General features: G+C 44.9%; 1 long non-coding RNA gene across 1 annotated transcript in view; it reads right to left on the bottom strand.

Moving 5' to 3' along the window:
* LOC145520647 (uncharacterized) overlaps positions 1 to 3,211 on the bottom strand; it is a 144,884-nt gene extending 141,673 nt beyond the window's left edge. The window contains exon 1 of the long non-coding RNA XR_014064694.1: positions 3,134 to 3,211. This is a non-coding gene — a long non-coding RNA (uncharacterized LOC145520647). The remainder of the gene's footprint in view (positions 1 to 3,133) is intronic.
* Between the last annotated feature and the right edge of the window lie 14,460 nt (positions 3,212 to 17,671).

Raw genomic sequence — 17,671 nt, 5'->3', positions numbered from 1 at the left:
TTAACCTCCTAGGCCTTCCTTGAGTTCCAAAGAATAAATTTAATCAGAAGTGAGACAATGCACAATGCAAGGAAAACAGTCAAGCAAGACAAACTAATAATAGTTCAGCCATTAAATAAAGTCAAGGACCTTTAGGTCCTCCTCGAGGACTATAGATAATATTCTGAGCCATGTCCTTTGAGCTGTTTTGCAGACACTGAAACCCCCACCAGGTGGAAGAAGTGAACTGTGTGCTGCCCACACCCACATAGATCCCGGCTGGTTGGAACCAGAAGGTTAATGACGGGTGACTTCCAATTACCTCACCACCAACCAATCAGAAGAACATCCATAAGCTGATCACGCACCCTGCAACCCTCCTCCTTCGGCCTGTCTTTAAAAGCCTTTCCCTGAAAGCCTTCAGGGAGTTTGGTCTTTTGAACACTAGCTGCCTGGACTCCTTGCTTGGCACCCTGCAATAAACATTGCACTTTCCTTCACTGCAACTCAGTGTCGGTAGATTGGCTTTACTGCATGTGAGCAAGCAGACTCAAGTATGGTTTGGTAAGAGTAGATGCTTAGCAAATACCTATTTCTTTCCTTTCTCTCAAAATCTTCTCTTACCTGCTCCTGATGCTTTTCTTTCCATCATTTAAATCCATGTGTCCATTCTATAGGCAGCACTTGAGGGCCTGTAGCACACCAGGTGCTGAGGCTTTGCAGACAGAAGCCACATGGGCCTTCCTGGTCCTAGAGGTGCTCACAGCAGCTGGAGTGGCCCAGAGACCAGACAAAGTGGTCAGAGAATCAGAAGGTGACGGATGAGTACCAAATAGGCCAGCGCAGCAAGTAACAATGTCAGGCAGGTAAGGGCAGTGAAAGGGTGAATGGGGGCAACAGGAGCATCAGGTTTGAAACTTGCAGGGCTAGGGGGCACTTGTGAGCCACTAGCCGGGAGAGCTGGAGCACCCCGGAGCTTGTGAGCCTTGCTAAGAGGTTGGTGCTTTATCTTACGTATAGAAAACTCAATAGATCAGATTTTCATTGTACAAAGGTCACTCTGGCTGTTGGGAGGAAAACAAGTTAGAGGAATGGGGTGGGTCAGATTGGACACAAGGCTACAGTAGAAATGGTTGGAGTAGATATCAGTGCCCTCATTCCAAAACCTAAAGCACCCACTGGCCTGTCTCTCCACTGCCAAGGCTGGCATCTCTTTGCCAGAGGACCTTCCTTGCCCTGGTTTTGCCCCTACTTTGCAAACTCCACAGTAGGTCAAAAGTGATGACTGGTTGGAGTTAGGTTATGGACACCTTGGTTTTCTCGCCCTGTGGGTAGGATAAGCTCTGAGATGTGTCTCCTGTGGCTTCTTCAATGGGGTGAAGAGCCAGTTTCCCACAGCAGTAGCTGGAGTATGGCACACTCTACGTTGGCCTCCTCCCTTTCTTTGACTCACTTTCCCTCTTGCCCATCTCACTTTCCAAATAAATAGCTTATATATGAACCCTTGTCTCAGAGTCAGCTGCTGGAGAAACCCAAATCAAGGTTACCAACAGCAAAACCTTTCCTAAGAAGTGATTTTGACATTGGGGAAGAGAAAAAAGGCACTGGCATTCACAGGAGAACAGGCTTGGAGGATAAAGTTTCCCTGTACCTCCTGTTTCACTCCATTCTGCTACAGTAATAGAAGGACCAAGTGGGAATTGAGAGGTTACATCTTGGACAACATACACATCATCATTTAGCTCTACATGGAACCCCAAAGCCCTGGGATTGTAGGGAGGGTCTTTGGCTCTTCCTTAAGCATCCCCTGGCATTCTCCTCCAGCTGATGTAACAGAAGAATACTTAATGCCTATTTTAACAACACCCAAGACCCTGCCATGGAACCATCTGCAGAAGCAGAAAGCAAGTTCTGGAAGGAATTCAGTGTCAGAAAAAAAAAAAGCTCCAGCATTTGGCAATCATTCATTTGTTAATTAGAAATTCAGTAAATATTTATTAAGCACTTCTTGTGTGCCAGCCCTTATGGTAGGTTCTATGGATATGACCTTGAACAAAGATAGAGTTTCCTTTGTTCTCCTTGGGACCAGATGGATTGTCAAGGGTTACTTTCCTGTCTGAGCGCTCTGAGTTATATGCTCAGTTGAGGCCAGTAAAGACAGATTCCCTCTTCTCAACATGAATGTAATCTATTCCAACAACTCAAAGTAATGGAAAAACACCAACGACCCAATAGCATATAAAAATGCACAAATGACAGAGACAGTTCACCAAAACAAAATCAATAATTCTTAAACACATGAAAAGATTCATAATGTACTCACAATAGAAAAGTTATCAGCTCATCAAAGATCAAAACATTGATTATCATACTGTATTGGAAATGATATAGAAAAATAGGCATTTCATATATTGCTGATAGAGGCATAAACTATAAAATCTCTGTGAAGGAAATTTGGAAACTCCTGCAATGATACAAATGCATGATGCTATTTCATTCCAATTCATTTTTCTTTAAGGTAAACTCACACTTTTGTGAGCAATGGCATATGTATAAGGACAGGGTCATTGCAGCATTTGACAAAATAGTTATCAACTTAAATTAATTATAATATGTCCATCAATGCAATAGTACACAGTTGGGGAAAAAAGAAGCTGTTTGTGTACTATAAGGAAAGTTCTCCAAAGCTCAGTGTTAAATTTTTTTAAGTAAGGAAACAACAATATGCAAAATATGCTACCATTTGCAAAATACATATGTATATATGTATGTACTAGACATTTGGAATATATATATTCACTTCTTTGCCCATGCACAAAATAGTTCTGAAGGAAACACAGGAACTACCTAACACTGCCTTGAAAGAAAAGATTCAATGGCTAGAGAACAGATGAAAAGAAGATTTTTTTTTCATTCCAAATCTGATTATATCTTTTTAATTTTGAAGCATGTGGATATAGTATCTAATTTTAATTTATATTGCAGTATTTACAATAAATAATATAATGAATCTCTTGAAAATAAACTTCGTCAGAGCACTAAAGCATTAACTGTGCCTTGTCTCTGACTAGGTATTAGTTAGGGTAAACAATGGCAGTTGCTGTAACAAACAATTCCAAATCTCACTAGCTTCAAAAAACATAAAATGACTTACATCAAAGTTGGACACCGCTGAGGCATCCTGTTCAAAGCAGTCTGATTCCATCTCATGGTCTTTGATGTCACCCTGGTTTCATCCAGCTGGCAAATGAAGTAAAGAAAGACTCTGAGGAAAGTAAACTGAACACTCAATGACTCCAGTGCAGAAACGACACTCATTACTTCTGCTCACGTTACATTTGGAAGGAGACTGGGAGATTTAGTACTCCTGTATGGCCAGGAAGAAAATGAAATGGTTTACAGAGCACAAAGCATTCTCTCTGCCACAAAGGGTCATACTGAGCCTCCATGGCAACTACACTAGATTCTGGAGATTCTATTGGTCATTTCCCAACCAACTCTTTATATCTGTTAATTTTAAAAAATAAAAGACTTTTCTTTTAGGGCGGTTATACATTTACACCAAAACTGAGAGGAAGGTACAGTGATTTCCCATATACTCCCTGCCCCTATGCGTGCACAGACTCTCCCATTATTAACATCCTCCACCAAAGTGATACGGTCATTGCAACTGGCGAACCTACAGCAACAAGTCACAATCACCCAAAGTGCATATTTCCCAGCAGTGTTTACTCCTGGCTTTGTACAGTCTACAGATTTTATCTGTTAACTTTTGCTGTGTAACAAATCATCAAAAATGTAACAACTTAAAATGCTCATGATCCTTTGTTTTAACGATCTGAACTGGTCTCAGATGATGGTTCTTCTGGTCTCACCTCATTCGCACCTCTGCAGACAGCTGCCAGGTCAGCCGGGAACTGACTGACTGAGAACAGCCTCAGCTAAGATGGCTTGTCTCCATTCAACATGACTGTCATCCTCTAGCTTGCTGGCCTGGGTTGTCACATGATGGCTGATTATGTGCACTGTGTCACTGCCACCTCTTTGTAGTGGTCAAATTAAGTTACAGAGCCGTCTCAGACTGAGAGTGTAAGTAAATGAACTCCACGTCATGCGGAGAGGAGTTGCAAAGTCACGTTGTAAATATGGGAAGAAGAGTAACCATGGCCATGTTTGCCATCTACCACAGCTCTGTTCAGAGCTTCGCTGGTGGCTCAGATGATAAAGAATCTGTCCTCAATGTGGGAAAGCCAGGTTCGTTCAATTTCTGGGTCAAGAAGATCCCCTGGAGAAGGGAAGGGCAACCCACTCCAGTATTCTTGCCTAGAAAATCCCATGGACAGAGAAGCCTTGCAGGCTACAGTCCAAGAGGTTGCAAAGAGTCGGACATGACAGAGCGACTAACACTTTCACCTTCACTTTTATAGTTCTGTACAAAGACCTCTGAGGAAAAAAAAAAAAAAATTGGTTCACATCCCTGCCAAGGCCTTCCTGGGAATAGTTCTTGCTGAAGTTGTCAACCAAGGACAGTCTTCTGCTAGAAAAGGCCATGGAACTGCCCTTACAAAACCCCTAACATCAAAACCTACACAGGTATCTACAGAGTTAAATCATAGGTGCTAAAGTAAATCAAGGAGACCTCCAAGATGACAAAAACACAGGATAATTTATGGAGAAATTTGTTAATAATACAAATCATTCACTCAGAGTTAGAACTGGCCTTAGAGATCATTTATCCTACTGTTTTATAAATGTATGACATGAAACCAAGGGAGTTCCAAAACGGTGATTCACAAGTTCACTAAGGAGAAAATCAAATACCAAATAGAACTGGAAAGGAACTCTGAATCTTTGCACCCCTGCTTTTACAAGGGTGACCACGATTTTTATAATGAAGAAACCATTAGCATCCTTATTGCAAAGCTCCTTCTACTCACTATATAGATGTTTGCCTAGAATTGCCCTGAAGTTATTTGGATTCATTTGATTTTTACTACGCAACATCTTTTGAGGAGCCAATATATGTTGAAGGCCTACTACACAGAAAGCATTGTGTTAGATCCTTCAGTATAGTCTGTTTCTCTCTGCCTTAAGACTTAAGAGTCTTTCAAATGTCTTCTCTATGTCTGTTTTTATTCTAGACAGATGCCTGTCAATTCACCTTCCAAGTCAAGCCTTTATTCCAAGCCAAGTTTCCACTCTCCCTCTCTGTCCCATTCAAGGGTCCCTTCCTGCTATAGTGAACATCAACCTGACTTTTTATATATATAAATGTGGTTTGTTTTTTTTTTGGCTGTGCTGGGTCTTTGTTGCTGCAAGTGGGCTTTCCCCAGCTATGGTGAAGGGAGGCTACTCTCCAGTTGCAGCCTGTGGGTTTCTCAATGCGGGGGCTCCTCTTGCTGCAGGGCACGGGCTCTAGAGCGTATAGGCTCAGTAACTGCGTCGCACAGGCTCTAGAGCGTATAGGCTCAGTAACTGCATCGCACAGGCTCAGCTGCTCCATGGCACAAGGGATCTTCCTAGACCAGGGATCAAACCCATGTCCCCTGCATTGGCAGACAGATTCTTAACCACTGGATCACCAGGGAAGTCTTCAACCTGCTTTTATATCCAGGCACCACCCAGTTTTATGCTGCCTGTAGTCAGCTCTAGCCCACCCGGGTCTCCAATTGCTCTCTCAGTCTGAGTAGCAGGAGGTCCTCACTAGCCCCCCACACTCCCACTTTCCCTCTATAGCCATGGCCCTTCTTTGAAACCACCCACTTCATGTCAATCTGGTATTAAAATCATACAGCAAACCAGGAATCATTTTTTCTACTTCTCTTCAAGCCTGGTCCTCTTTGACTCGCATGATATCATCTCATTTCTGCAAACTCCATTGCTACATGATAAACAATAAAAAGATTAATAGGAAATGACTGAAATCTTTATTTTGAAATAAGAATCCCACACTGCAACAAGAGGTCAGTTGCTATGAGACAAATCTCTGACATCTGATCACGTAAAAAAATTCTATTCTTGGCCCTGCCATCTATTCTTGGCCCAGCCAGGAGAATTAATTGAGTCACTCTATCTCTCTGGGCCTTTTTTTCCTTCACTCCCTCCTGTTGGTGAGAGGGCCACTGACTGCCTAGTATCTCCCTAAATTTCCAGCTCCCAGAACAGCTGGTTGGAAGTGCTGGTGAACAAGGATGCTAAGAGTTAATGGGAATGTCCCCATCCCAAGAGAATTCTGGGACTGCTTGGCTAACTCCATCTCTTGAGGCTCCATAAATGTCAGAAGTTAGCGGGGAAGTTGTGTCTAGCTGGTCAATGAATTGGGATTTCCTGTGTGCATTAGGAGTATACCATTTAGGAGGTAGATTAAGAATATCTACCTCTGGGATTCCCTGATGGCTCAGCTGGTAAAGAATCTGCCTGCGATGTGGGAGACCTGGGTTCAATCCCTGGGTTAGGAAGATCCCCTGGAGAAGGGAACGGCTACCCACTCCAGTATTCTGGCCTGGAGAATTCCATGGATTGTATAGTCCGTGGGGTCCCAAAGAGTTGGACATGACTGAGTGACTTTCACTTTCACTTTTCACTTTCCTAAATGATACAACCACTATGGAAAACAATATGAAAGTGTGACTGAATGCAAGTCTATGTGTCCAAAGCACACGGAGACCAAACAATAGTGAAATGTCACAGTTTGAAGCAGAGAAAGGTTTGTTGTGGGGCCATGCAAGGAGATGGGTAGCTCATGCCTTAAAATCTCTGAACGCTTTCAGCAAAGCCCTTTTATAGGTGAGGGCAGGACGTGATTAGTTGTTGCAAACTTCTTAGTGTGGAACCTTTTGTTCACAATGTTCCTGTAAACTTCAACTTCCATCAAAACAAATGTTATTCTCTGTTCTGCAACTTTTTATCTAAAGTTGTAATATTCTTAAAGGTCATGGCCTTGAGAATTATACAAATAAGGGAAAGGGAGGCACTGGATTCTGTCTCCATTCCTCCTTGCGACTTTTAACACTTACCCAAATCTGTAAGCAAAGCGACATCATTACCTCTCATTTCACTTGTTTAAGGTCCCAAGACTCAACTTTCACCCTCCCAGGCCCAGGCCCAGGCCCAGTCCCTGGCTAAGAGGAGGGGTCCCCACGCAGACCGGTCACCCTGCCCAGGAGTGCTGGTCCAGCCCCCAGCCTGGGTCTTCCCGCCAGTGCCCAGCCCAGCTGAGGAGGCAGATCTCAGCCCAAGACGCCCTCAGAACCAGCCCCCCTGACCCTCATCACTGAGGGAGCCAGGCACCCAGCACCCAGCAGACCTCAGGCTCCTCGGGCTGAGCAAATGGGTCACAGCATTGCTGACTGTTGGTGAAGTGGTACCGGCCAGTGTTAATGGGCCTGTGCCCACCCCACCCCATTACAGAAGTTCCTCAAAAAACTTAGAACTACCACATATAATCCAACAATCCCTCTTCTGTGTATTTATCCAAGAGAACTGAAAGCAGGATCTCAAAAAGATATTTGGACTCCTATGTTTATTGTAGCCCTATTCACAATAACCAAAAGATGGAAACTACCTAAATGTTCCATCAGTAGAATGAATAAAGAAAATGTGGCATATACATACAATGGAAAATTATTCAACCATAAAAAATAATCCAGTCACAGAAGGACAAACGCATGAATCCGATTATATGAGGTATCTAAAGTAGTCAAACTCATAGAAACACAAAGTAGAATGTGCTTGACAGACTGTGGGGAGAGGGACATGGGGAACTGCTCAATGGGTATAGAGTGAAAAGTTCTAGAGAAATTCTACACAGCATTGTGTCCACAGCTGACAATATTACGCTGTGTACTTAAAACTCTGTGAAGAGGGTATACTTATGTTATATGGTCTTTACCACCATAAAAACATGATAATAGTAATATCTATCCCCTACCTTACTATTGGTCGGTGATAGAAAAATTAAAAATAGTCAAAAGCGGGTAAGAGATATACAAATGTAAGAGATCATTACTTTGGTTATTACCCCATCTTCTTTTTTTTCTATTTCAGAATGCAAGATTATTCTCTGATTAAGTCTAAATTGGTAGGGGGAGGCTATGTTTTACACCCGATCCACCAGCAGTCCTCTGGTGCCAAAGACCAGACAGGGCAGCAACACAAATGAGCCGAAGCCAGCAAGACTCCTTAACCACGGACAGAGAGGAGCTGACAGTGTGAAGTTGAGAAAACACTGCCTTAAGAGCTTTCCTCAGCTCATGTGTATATCCAAAGGCAGAGCTGTGCTCTTCAGCCAGGAAAGCAAGGGTATTTTTCATACCCTGGTCAGAGATGTTTCAGAGTCCTGGAGAGTCAGAGGCAGGAGCATACAAATAAAAAATGCCACTGCACCCCCAGCTTAGAAGGAAAAAAAATACCAATTTATTTATAGAAGCTAGCCCAGAGCACAGTATTCATCAGTCTAAGTACACAGAGAATATTGGTTGTATGAGGGATGGATGGATGGATGGATAGAAGAGGGGAGTGGGAATGAATGAACAGCAAAAAAATGTTTCCAAGTTGGGCTTCTATCTTTAGGAAGAGCTATCTCTCTGCCAAAATGATCATAAACTGCTATTTCAACAAGTACCCAGGCAGGCTTTGCTCATGAAAAGCTTTTCATGACATGATGTTCACCACAATGCCTCTGTAGAATTAAAGGATGACTTTTTACAAAATTATAAAAAGTATTCCTTCTTATCATACACCATGACCAAGGGGATATATTCCAGAGACGCAAGGATGTTCATATTCTGCAAATCAGTGTGATACACCACATGAACAAAAGGATAAAAATCATATGATCTCAATAGATGCAGAAAAGTACAAACTGCACTTGACAAAATTCAACATTCATTTATGATTAAAAACTCCCAAGAGAGTGGTATAGAGGAAACATACTGCAACATAATGAAGGCCATATATGACAAACCAATAACTAAAATCATTCTCCATGTGGAAAAGCTGCAAGCTTTTCCTCTCAGGTCAAAAACAAACAAGGATGACCACTTTCGCCATTCTCGTTCAACATATTATTGGAAGTCCTGAGACAGGAGATACATGGGCTCCAGGGTGAACAGCTGGAGTCTGTTCCCTGTGGACCCGTACTCCAAGATGAAGATTATAGGAGAATAACAGGAGAGGCTGAGCCTGCCCAGATAAGAGATGAAAGACCACACATTCCCCATTCCCAAAGTCAAGAAGACCTTCCTGACTAATAAGACCCTTGGAGGTCAAAAGTGGAATGATATCAACCTTCCCATAGGCCTCTTCACTAGAATCCAACTTGGCTGAGAGATGCTCACGCCCATATTGGAGGACCCCAAGATATACCAAATACAGATTCATAGCCAGCTAAATCAAAATGATTAGCCAAAGGAAACCCACAAGAAACACTGTACTAAACTATTTAATATCACAAAAGCGCAACTCTCTGAGTCCACCTCTGTGTCTATCCACATACTGTACTCTTTTCCTTCTAGGAAACACTTTGTTTCACTACTTTTTGTCTTTGTGGGAATTCTTTTCTGCAAAGCCAAAGGGCCAGGGCCTTGTCACTGACCAATGGTCTAGAAGTTAGGATTCAGCGCTCTCTGCTGCAGCCCAACCTTAATCTCTGGCCAGGAACCGAAACCCTGCTTCAAGCTGAGGCCACCTGAGATCAGTCACAACCGTGATAATTAGGCAAGAAAAAGAAATGTTAATACAAGGCACCCAAATTGGAAAAGAAGAAGTAAACCTATCACTGTTTACAGATACTATGATGCTCTGTAGAGAAAACCCTGACTAGACCAAGAAATTAAGAACTAATCATTGAATTCAGTCAAGTTACAGGACACAAAATCATATAGTACGTTCTCCTTTTTGTCTGGCTTCTTTTACTAACATAATGTGTTTGAAATTAGTCTGTTATTGTGAACAGCAGAAGCTCATTCCTTTGGGCGCTGAGGAAGATATTCCAATGGCCGGATCACATATGGAAAGTGTTCAAAGTCACTGACTGTCGAGGAAGGAAAATCAGAACCACAATGCAAGACGTCTACAGACTCACTAGAATGGCTACAAACAAATGCAGACAACAGCAGTGTCAGTGAGGACAAGTGGGAACTGGAACTCCTGGACATGGCGAAGGAGTGTCAACTAGGAAAGTCACTGTGGAAGACTGCTTGGCTTTCTAGTAAAACTGAAACACTCACCTCTTTCATGAACTAGCAATCTCACCCCTTGATATTTATTTACTCAAGAGAAATGAAAACATACATCCACAAGACCTGTACAAGAATATTTATAGCAGCTTTATTTATAAAAGTCCCAAGTGGAAACAGCTTTGTGTGTGAGTTGCTCAGTGGTGCTTGACCTTTGAGACCTCATGAACTGTCAGCCTCCAGGCTCCTCTGTCCATGGGATTCTCCAGGCAAGAATACTGGAGTGGGCTGCCATTCCCTTCTCCAAGGGATCTTCCTGACCCAGGGATTGAACCTGGGTCTCCCACATTGTGGGCAGATTCTTTGCCATCTGAGATACCAGGGAAGACCATTCAGGGGAACAGCTTTCATGTCCACCAACAGGAGAGTGGATAAATAAATTGCAGTGTATCTATACAACGGGCATAATGCTCTGGGGCTTCAGTTTATAGAAAAAATAAAGTTTATTCCTCTAACAATTTTGTGTATGGCATAATGTGGACACTGGCTTACAAATATAGGATTTTTGTTTTTGTTGTTACATAAATAAGAAACAAAGAAAAGTAGGTGAAAAAAGACACAAATCAACATGCTGACTGCCAACTCCTAAACCTACTTAAATTTCTCATCTCCCTGGATCTAGTTGCCATTACTCTGACTTACTACAAGTGGGAAGTAGTCAGGAAATAAAACCATTTTTGCAAAAAAAAAAAAAAAAGTAACCATAAAGCTTTGTTTTAGAGCCTTAAGTTTCAAAAAAGAGCCAAATATCCTGCACATGTTTAATCTGTTCAACTCAGACATTTTTAAGTACCTACTTCCGCATCCTTTCTGTAAGCTTTATTCCATTTTATTAGCAAATGATTCATTTCCTATTCTGCTTTCATCTTCAAACCACCTCAAAACTCTCTGGAAAGAATCAGGAAAACAATCACATGCACTCATAAAGAAACATAGATATTTATACACACACACGCATTCAAATATGGACATGCACACACGTTGCCTTCACCTACGTACATAGGGAAGTCTTCATGTTTTCTACATCAATGTACAGTAAGCATCATATCAAACAATGACCCACTTGATAGCAAATATGCCAGATCATACATCCGAGTGAGGTTCCCTGAAGGGCAGACTCTCTACCCTGATGCTGACAATGCTATTCTTGCTCAAAACATTTTTGGATTTTTGGAAGCTACATAACATAGAGAAAAGTGCCAAACTATTATAGCAGAGCCTGGAGGAGAAAACCTACCCTAAAATATTTGAAGAGGCCACTGTTCAAAAGAAGAATTACATTTATCATCTCCAATTTACAGATGAGGAAACTGAAGCTACATCACTTGTCCAAGGTCACCTGCCAACAAGGAGTGATGTCCAGTCTGTCCTTGATCTGCTTTATCATCGGCCCCCTTAGGACAGAATGAGAAAGACTAGTGAAGAATGATAAAGACGGAAGCAGATGCTGCTTCTGTCTCAGGTGGGAGAGTACTGGTGTACAGTGGGTGCTTCAAGGGGAAAATGTTCAGTCAAGCCCAGGGTGCAGGATGGGGGTGTGGTACGTATCAGGAAGGACTTCACGGAAGAGCTACCACTTACAGGAAGGGGCTTTAAAAAGCTGATTCAGCTCTTTGCATGTAATGGGTTTTTATTTTCTCACCTTTTTCCAAGGTCATTTCAGAAAAAAAAGCCAGGAGGGACTTGGAACATCCTTAATACAATTGTCTGGTCCTCAAAGGGTGTCTGACCCCTCTAGCGTGGACAGGACAATGAGACAGCTTTAGAAAATGGGACCACTATCGGAGAAGGCAATGGCACTCCACTCCAGTACTCTTGCCTGGAAAATCCCATGGACGGAGGACCCTGGTAGGCTGCAGTCCATGGGGTCGCGAAGAGTCGGACACGACTGAGTGACTTCACTTTCACTTTTCACTTTCGTGCATTGGAGAAGGAAATGGCAAACCACTCCAGTGTTCTTGCCTGGAGAATCCCAGGGACGGGGGAGCCTGGTGGGCTGCCATCTATGGGGTCGCACAGAGTCGGACACGACTGAAGCGACTTAGCAGCAGCAGCAGCAGCAGCATGGGGATTTAGGGCTTCCCTGGTGGCTCAGAGGGTAAAGAATCTGCCTGCAATGCAGCAGACTTGGGTTCAATCCCTGGGTCAGGAAGATCTCCTGGAAGAGGTCATGGCAACCCACTCCAGTATTCTTGCCTGGAGAATCCCATGGACAGAGGAGTCTGGCAGGCTACAGTCCATGAAGTCGCAAAGACTTGGACACGACTGAGCAACTAACACTTTCACACTTTCATGGGGATTTAAGTGGGCTCCCGATGCCTTCTCCCCTCTGCCTCTCAGACTCCAGAAATCCATGCTCAGATCTTCTTTAGCAGTCATGTGGTAGTCCAAGAAGTGTAGGTGCATGTGTGCATGTTTGTGTGTGTGTATGTGCACGCACACGCGCTGGGCAGGCGGGGGAAAGGGGCCAAGGCCTGGGGCTCCCTCAGCTCAGAGCATCCAGCTCCCGCCCACATGAAGCTGAAGCTGCCTGGCCCTTTGATCGGGACCCCATGCTGTGCCTGGTTCAGGGAATTTTTAAATTCTCTTTCATTTTATTGAGCGGCTTCCCTCCCCACCTCCCATCCCCGAGCCAGGTCTCCAGATTATTGGGTCCTTCTTCTCACTGATTTGTTTTTCTGACCTTTGTAGTAGATACAAAAACATACGGATGGAAGAAGAAAGGAAGGAAGAAAGAGAAGGGGAGGAAGCCGAGGCAGCCTCCGGAAGGGAGGGCGCATGGCAAGGGCCTTGCGTCTGCCCACCTTTCACAGAAAAGAGGCAAGCAGGATGGCAGCGCCGGGTGCCCAGGAAGGGGAAGCCCCTGGCTCATGGGGGCAGCCACTGAAGACCAGGCAAGGCCACCACTCCGTGTTCCCCACAGCCCCAGAGACTGACACTGACCTCTGTTTCTCTGTATACCTGCTTCCTGCTGAGAAGGCTCCTGAGCCTGTTCTGTGAGCACCCACTCCATGCAAAACTGCACTAGGACCAGGAATGCGCCTGTTCTTTCCTTTCCCTCCCTCCACGAGTCCCATTTTTGCATTAAACCCACATCCTCTGGCCAACCACACTGGTGCATGTCCCATCCCTGACACTGAGGAGGAGGAAAGTGAGGATTTGTGGAGTGTGCGTTGCATCGGCACTGAGAAAGGGGTTTTATTTATATGATCGGGTGCTGGGCAAGACTGTTCCTCCAGAAACGGAAGCTGGGGCCCATGGTGCAGCCACAGCTGGAAGGCCATGCTGTATATGAGTGTGATTCTTCCCCCTGACCTCTCCTCAAAGCCAAGGAAGAAGGCTTCAAGATGAGGATCTGGGATTCCTACAAGAGGGGGGAGTCTGGCCCCCAAGTCCCCAGCATGAGCTGTGCCTATGTTAGCAGGGACACGCCTAGAGAGGTGGCGCATGGCAGAAGAGGAGCACCTGGGACAGCCTGTCTGCGTGGGTGTGAGAGCCGTCAGTCTCCATCAGGGAATGACCACAGGGCCCTTCCAGACCTAAATCCCTCACAAGCAAGCCTTGCCTTTGGACTCGGGTCACAGAGAACATCAATAACTGGTCAGAGTCAGCCCAAGAAACACCAACACTGGGACTTGGCTGGTGGTCCAGTGGCTAAGACTTTCTGCTCCCAATGCTGGGGGCCCGGGTTCTATCCCCAGTCAAGGAACTAGATCCCACATGCTGCAATTAAGACCTGGCACAACAAAATAAGTAAATAAAAATAAATATTTTTTTCCCAATGCCCATCAAAGGGAACACCCAAGAAGGGACTATTACAGAAAGAGATGCTTGTTTTCTCTCCTTTTTACCAGGGACAACATCCTGCAGGAACCAGGCTCTAAAAAGAAAGTAGGGGCTCCAAGCTTGCCTGGGGGAATGGAAGTAATAGAAATGAGATTTCAATTGAGTTTGAGAGTTAGCAGGCTCTGGGAAACCCCCGACTCCTATCTCCTCACCTCTACCTTTGGGTACATACAGGCTTGACTTCCAACTGCCAGAACCTGCATCTCTATACCTGCAGACTTCCTCTGCACTAAACGCCTCTCTGCCCTCAGGGGGTGAATCAACACCCCTGGGAAGCAGCCCACATCCACTGACAGATGGGCATCTCTCATTTGGGCAGAATAGACTCTGAGTCACTTGTTCTACTCCCAAAATCTAGCAGCTTGAGATTGGCTGGTCTGGCTCCAGGTTACTCATGAGCTTGCAACCAAGATGTCGGCTGGGGCTGCAGTTAGTCCCAGGCTTGCCTGGGGCTGCGTGATCTGCTTCCGAGGTGGCTCATCCACATATCTGGCCATTGGCAGGAGGCCTCAGTCCATCATCACACACACTTGCCCCTATGCCTTCTTGAGTGTCCTCACAATCTGCGGCTAGCTTTCCCCAGGGCTGTAATCCAAGAGAGACCAAAGTATAAACAGTAAAGTCTGTTATGACCTTGCCTCAAAAATCAGACGCTGTGTTAATTATCTACAGCTGCATAACTAATGACCCCAAGATTTATCAGGTAAAAATGTATTAAGTTTCTATGGGTCAGGAATCTGGGAACAGCTTAGTGGGGGGAAGGGGGAACCTTTTGGTGCCTCTGACTCGGAGTCTCTCTCAAGGCTGCAGCCAGGGCTGAAGTCATCGCAAGGCTCGACTGGGGAAGGATCCCCTTCCAGGTTCCCTTGCATGGCTAGTGGCAGATCACAGGGCCTTGGGGGCTGTTTTCTGGAGACACTGGTTCCTCACCACGTGGGTCTCTCCACAGGGCAGCTCACAGCACGGGGGCTGGTTTGTCCTCAGAGCCAGTGGAGAAAAGAGCAAGAGGTCACAAGCAAGGCGAAAGCCAGAGTCTTTCTGGGACCTAATCTTGGAAGTGACAACTGCCACCTTTGTTATTTTCTTTTGGTTAGAACAGAGTTACTTCTTTCTGGTTACAAGTGGCCCTCGTCCAGGAAAGGGACTTCCACAGGGCATGGCCTCAGGAGGTGGAGATAACTGAGGCCATTTCAGGATGGCATCATTTCTTTCTGCCATGTCTTTCTGGACACATGGGCCACATGCATAGCTCACTGTGGGAGGGAGTTACACAGGGGGCATGAACTTGGGGGGGCCAGGATCACTGCGGGCCAACTTGAAGATGGCTCCCACAAAAACTGTTGCCAGAGAGCCTGAGTGAGATTAAGTACCTCTTGATAATACATTCTCAAACGTCTCTCTTCCTTTTCCTGGTCACTTCCCCACTTCCCTGCTGGTCTTTCCTGGCATCATCTCCCAAATAAACCACCTGCACATGAACCCTTATCTTGAGGTCTACTTTTGGGGAACCCAGGTTAAGATAATAAGTGAAACTTTAAACTAAACTCATATAAAAGCGTGTGTGTGTGTGTGTGTGTGTTAGGAACGGATGCAAAATTGATTTCTTACTATGGAACACAGCAAACATTTTGAAAGCCATTGCAGTAAGTATAAGATTTCCGAGCATGAGAGGCTTCATTTAACCCTGATGAAATCTAGAGGACTAGGCCTTAGAGAAGATTCAAAGCTAACAGAGAGTAGGCAAAGAAATATGAAAAGTCGGAAAGTAAATTGAATATTCAGAAATAATAACATGCGAAACGAGACTATTCCCTCTTGAGCTCATCTCCACTTGTGTTTTGGAGTTATGCCCTCATGTCTACCTGCTCATCACCTTCCTTCAATAGGGGCCTTGTGTCAAGGTGCCCATATTCTGCTTGGGCTCCAGTCAAGCCTTGTGCCCAGCAAATATTTCATACATTCATGAGGGAGACTTTCTCGGTAACCAAAATGTAAAGATGAAATGCAAAACACTTCAGAGCATGTTGGGGGATAGGGGTTGGTGGGGGGAGAGTTCCCCAGGAGTAAGCTAAGTCACTTGAAACAACTGTATGTTTTCATACATTTTTCAAAACTCACTTTGAGACTGACTGTAGACAGACAGGTATCAAATGACTCTTGACCTCTAAGTACCCAAAAAATGCCCAGGAGAAATCAAGGCCTTCCAATGCACTCAGTCGTGGTTCTATCAAGGGCTGGCTGGAGGAGCTTAAATCCAAATTAATTACCCAGACGTCTCTAGTTCAGAAGTTGGGCCACAGACAAACTCATCAGCATGCAACGGCAGCAGTATTCCCACGGTAAGAAGAAAAGGGAGCAGGATAATGAGGGCAGCAGATAAAAGGGAGGCCACGGAGGAGGATCTTAATTGTATCTTAATTGAGTCACACACTTTCTCCTTCAGGCAGATCTCAGCTCTCAAGTCAAAAAAGAGAGTGGCCTTTCTGCTGGGGTGCTTCCTGTGTCCCAGCCACATCCGGTGTCCAAGGTCAATATACTGTGGCATTCGATTAGGAAACAAGCGAACCCGTGAACTGTTGCTGCAATAATGCTAGACAGCAAACCACCTCAAGTCTTAGCAATAATCATGCATTTCCACTCATGCTTCAGTGGGTCCCCAGGTCATCTGGGGGTTGGCAGATCCAGGCTGGGCTTGGCTGAGTGTTTCTGCCTCAAGCTCTGGCCCTCCCTGAGGTTTGGCTCATATCTGCTCCACGTGTGTTCATTCCAGGGCCCAGACTCAGTGGGATGCAGATACCGAGAAGGTCTTCTCTGAGCATAAGAAAAAGATCTGACACATCTGAGACCTCTCCAGGGCTGGGCTTAGAAGTGGTACCCACTCATTTCTGTCAACAGACCACTGGTCCAAGGAAGTCATATGGCCAAGCCCAAAGTCAAGGGGTGGAGACAATACCCCACCCACAGTGGGTGAGGGTGAGGGTATCAGGCAGTTTAAGGATGCAGACTGATAATGCCATCTGCCAAAGCCTGAGTCTTCCTCCACAATGGAGTTCCAATCATTTTGTGGTATTTCTGGTAATCAGGAAGTATGAAGGTGAGCATGGCATGCACACACACCTGGCCCCCACAAATCCTGGAGGACACCCCCACTTCAGTTGCACTGCAGGACTGGTTAGGGTAGACCATTGCACTCGGGAGACTGTACTGTCAGAACCGGTTATCACTGTTATCCAGAGAGTGTGACGTGGCCTCTGACTTTGGAATGTGAGGGTAATTGTGGGTTATGTGGTCATTCCCAGGGAAAGAAGAAGAAGGCCTTTCTTCAAAGACGGATGAGCTACTCTACAATTATGAATGTTCTGCAACCATATCGTCCCTTTTACACTGGGTTTGGCCTATGTGGTTGGCTGGCAAGGCTATTTCTGGGAAAGAAAAGGCTTCATTTATTTTCTGAAGGCAGGGTCAAAAAAGGGGAAAAAAAAACAACAACATATTTTTTTGGCTTGGATTGACAACTACAGAAAACTACCCCCACACCACACCAACCTGCGTAGCTTGAACTCAGTTGTGACAAAAGTGCTTCCTCAGGTCCTGTGAGCCACCCCCTG

Source organism: Giraffa tippelskirchi, chromosome 9 (assembly GCF_054371585.1).
Source record: "Giraffa tippelskirchi isolate mGirTip1 chromosome 9, T2T-mGirTip1v1.2.pri, whole genome shotgun sequence".
Classification (NCBI taxonomy): domain Eukaryota; kingdom Metazoa; phylum Chordata; class Mammalia; order Artiodactyla; family Giraffidae; genus Giraffa; species Giraffa tippelskirchi.
This window is presented reverse-complemented; position numbering and strand designations above follow the sequence as displayed.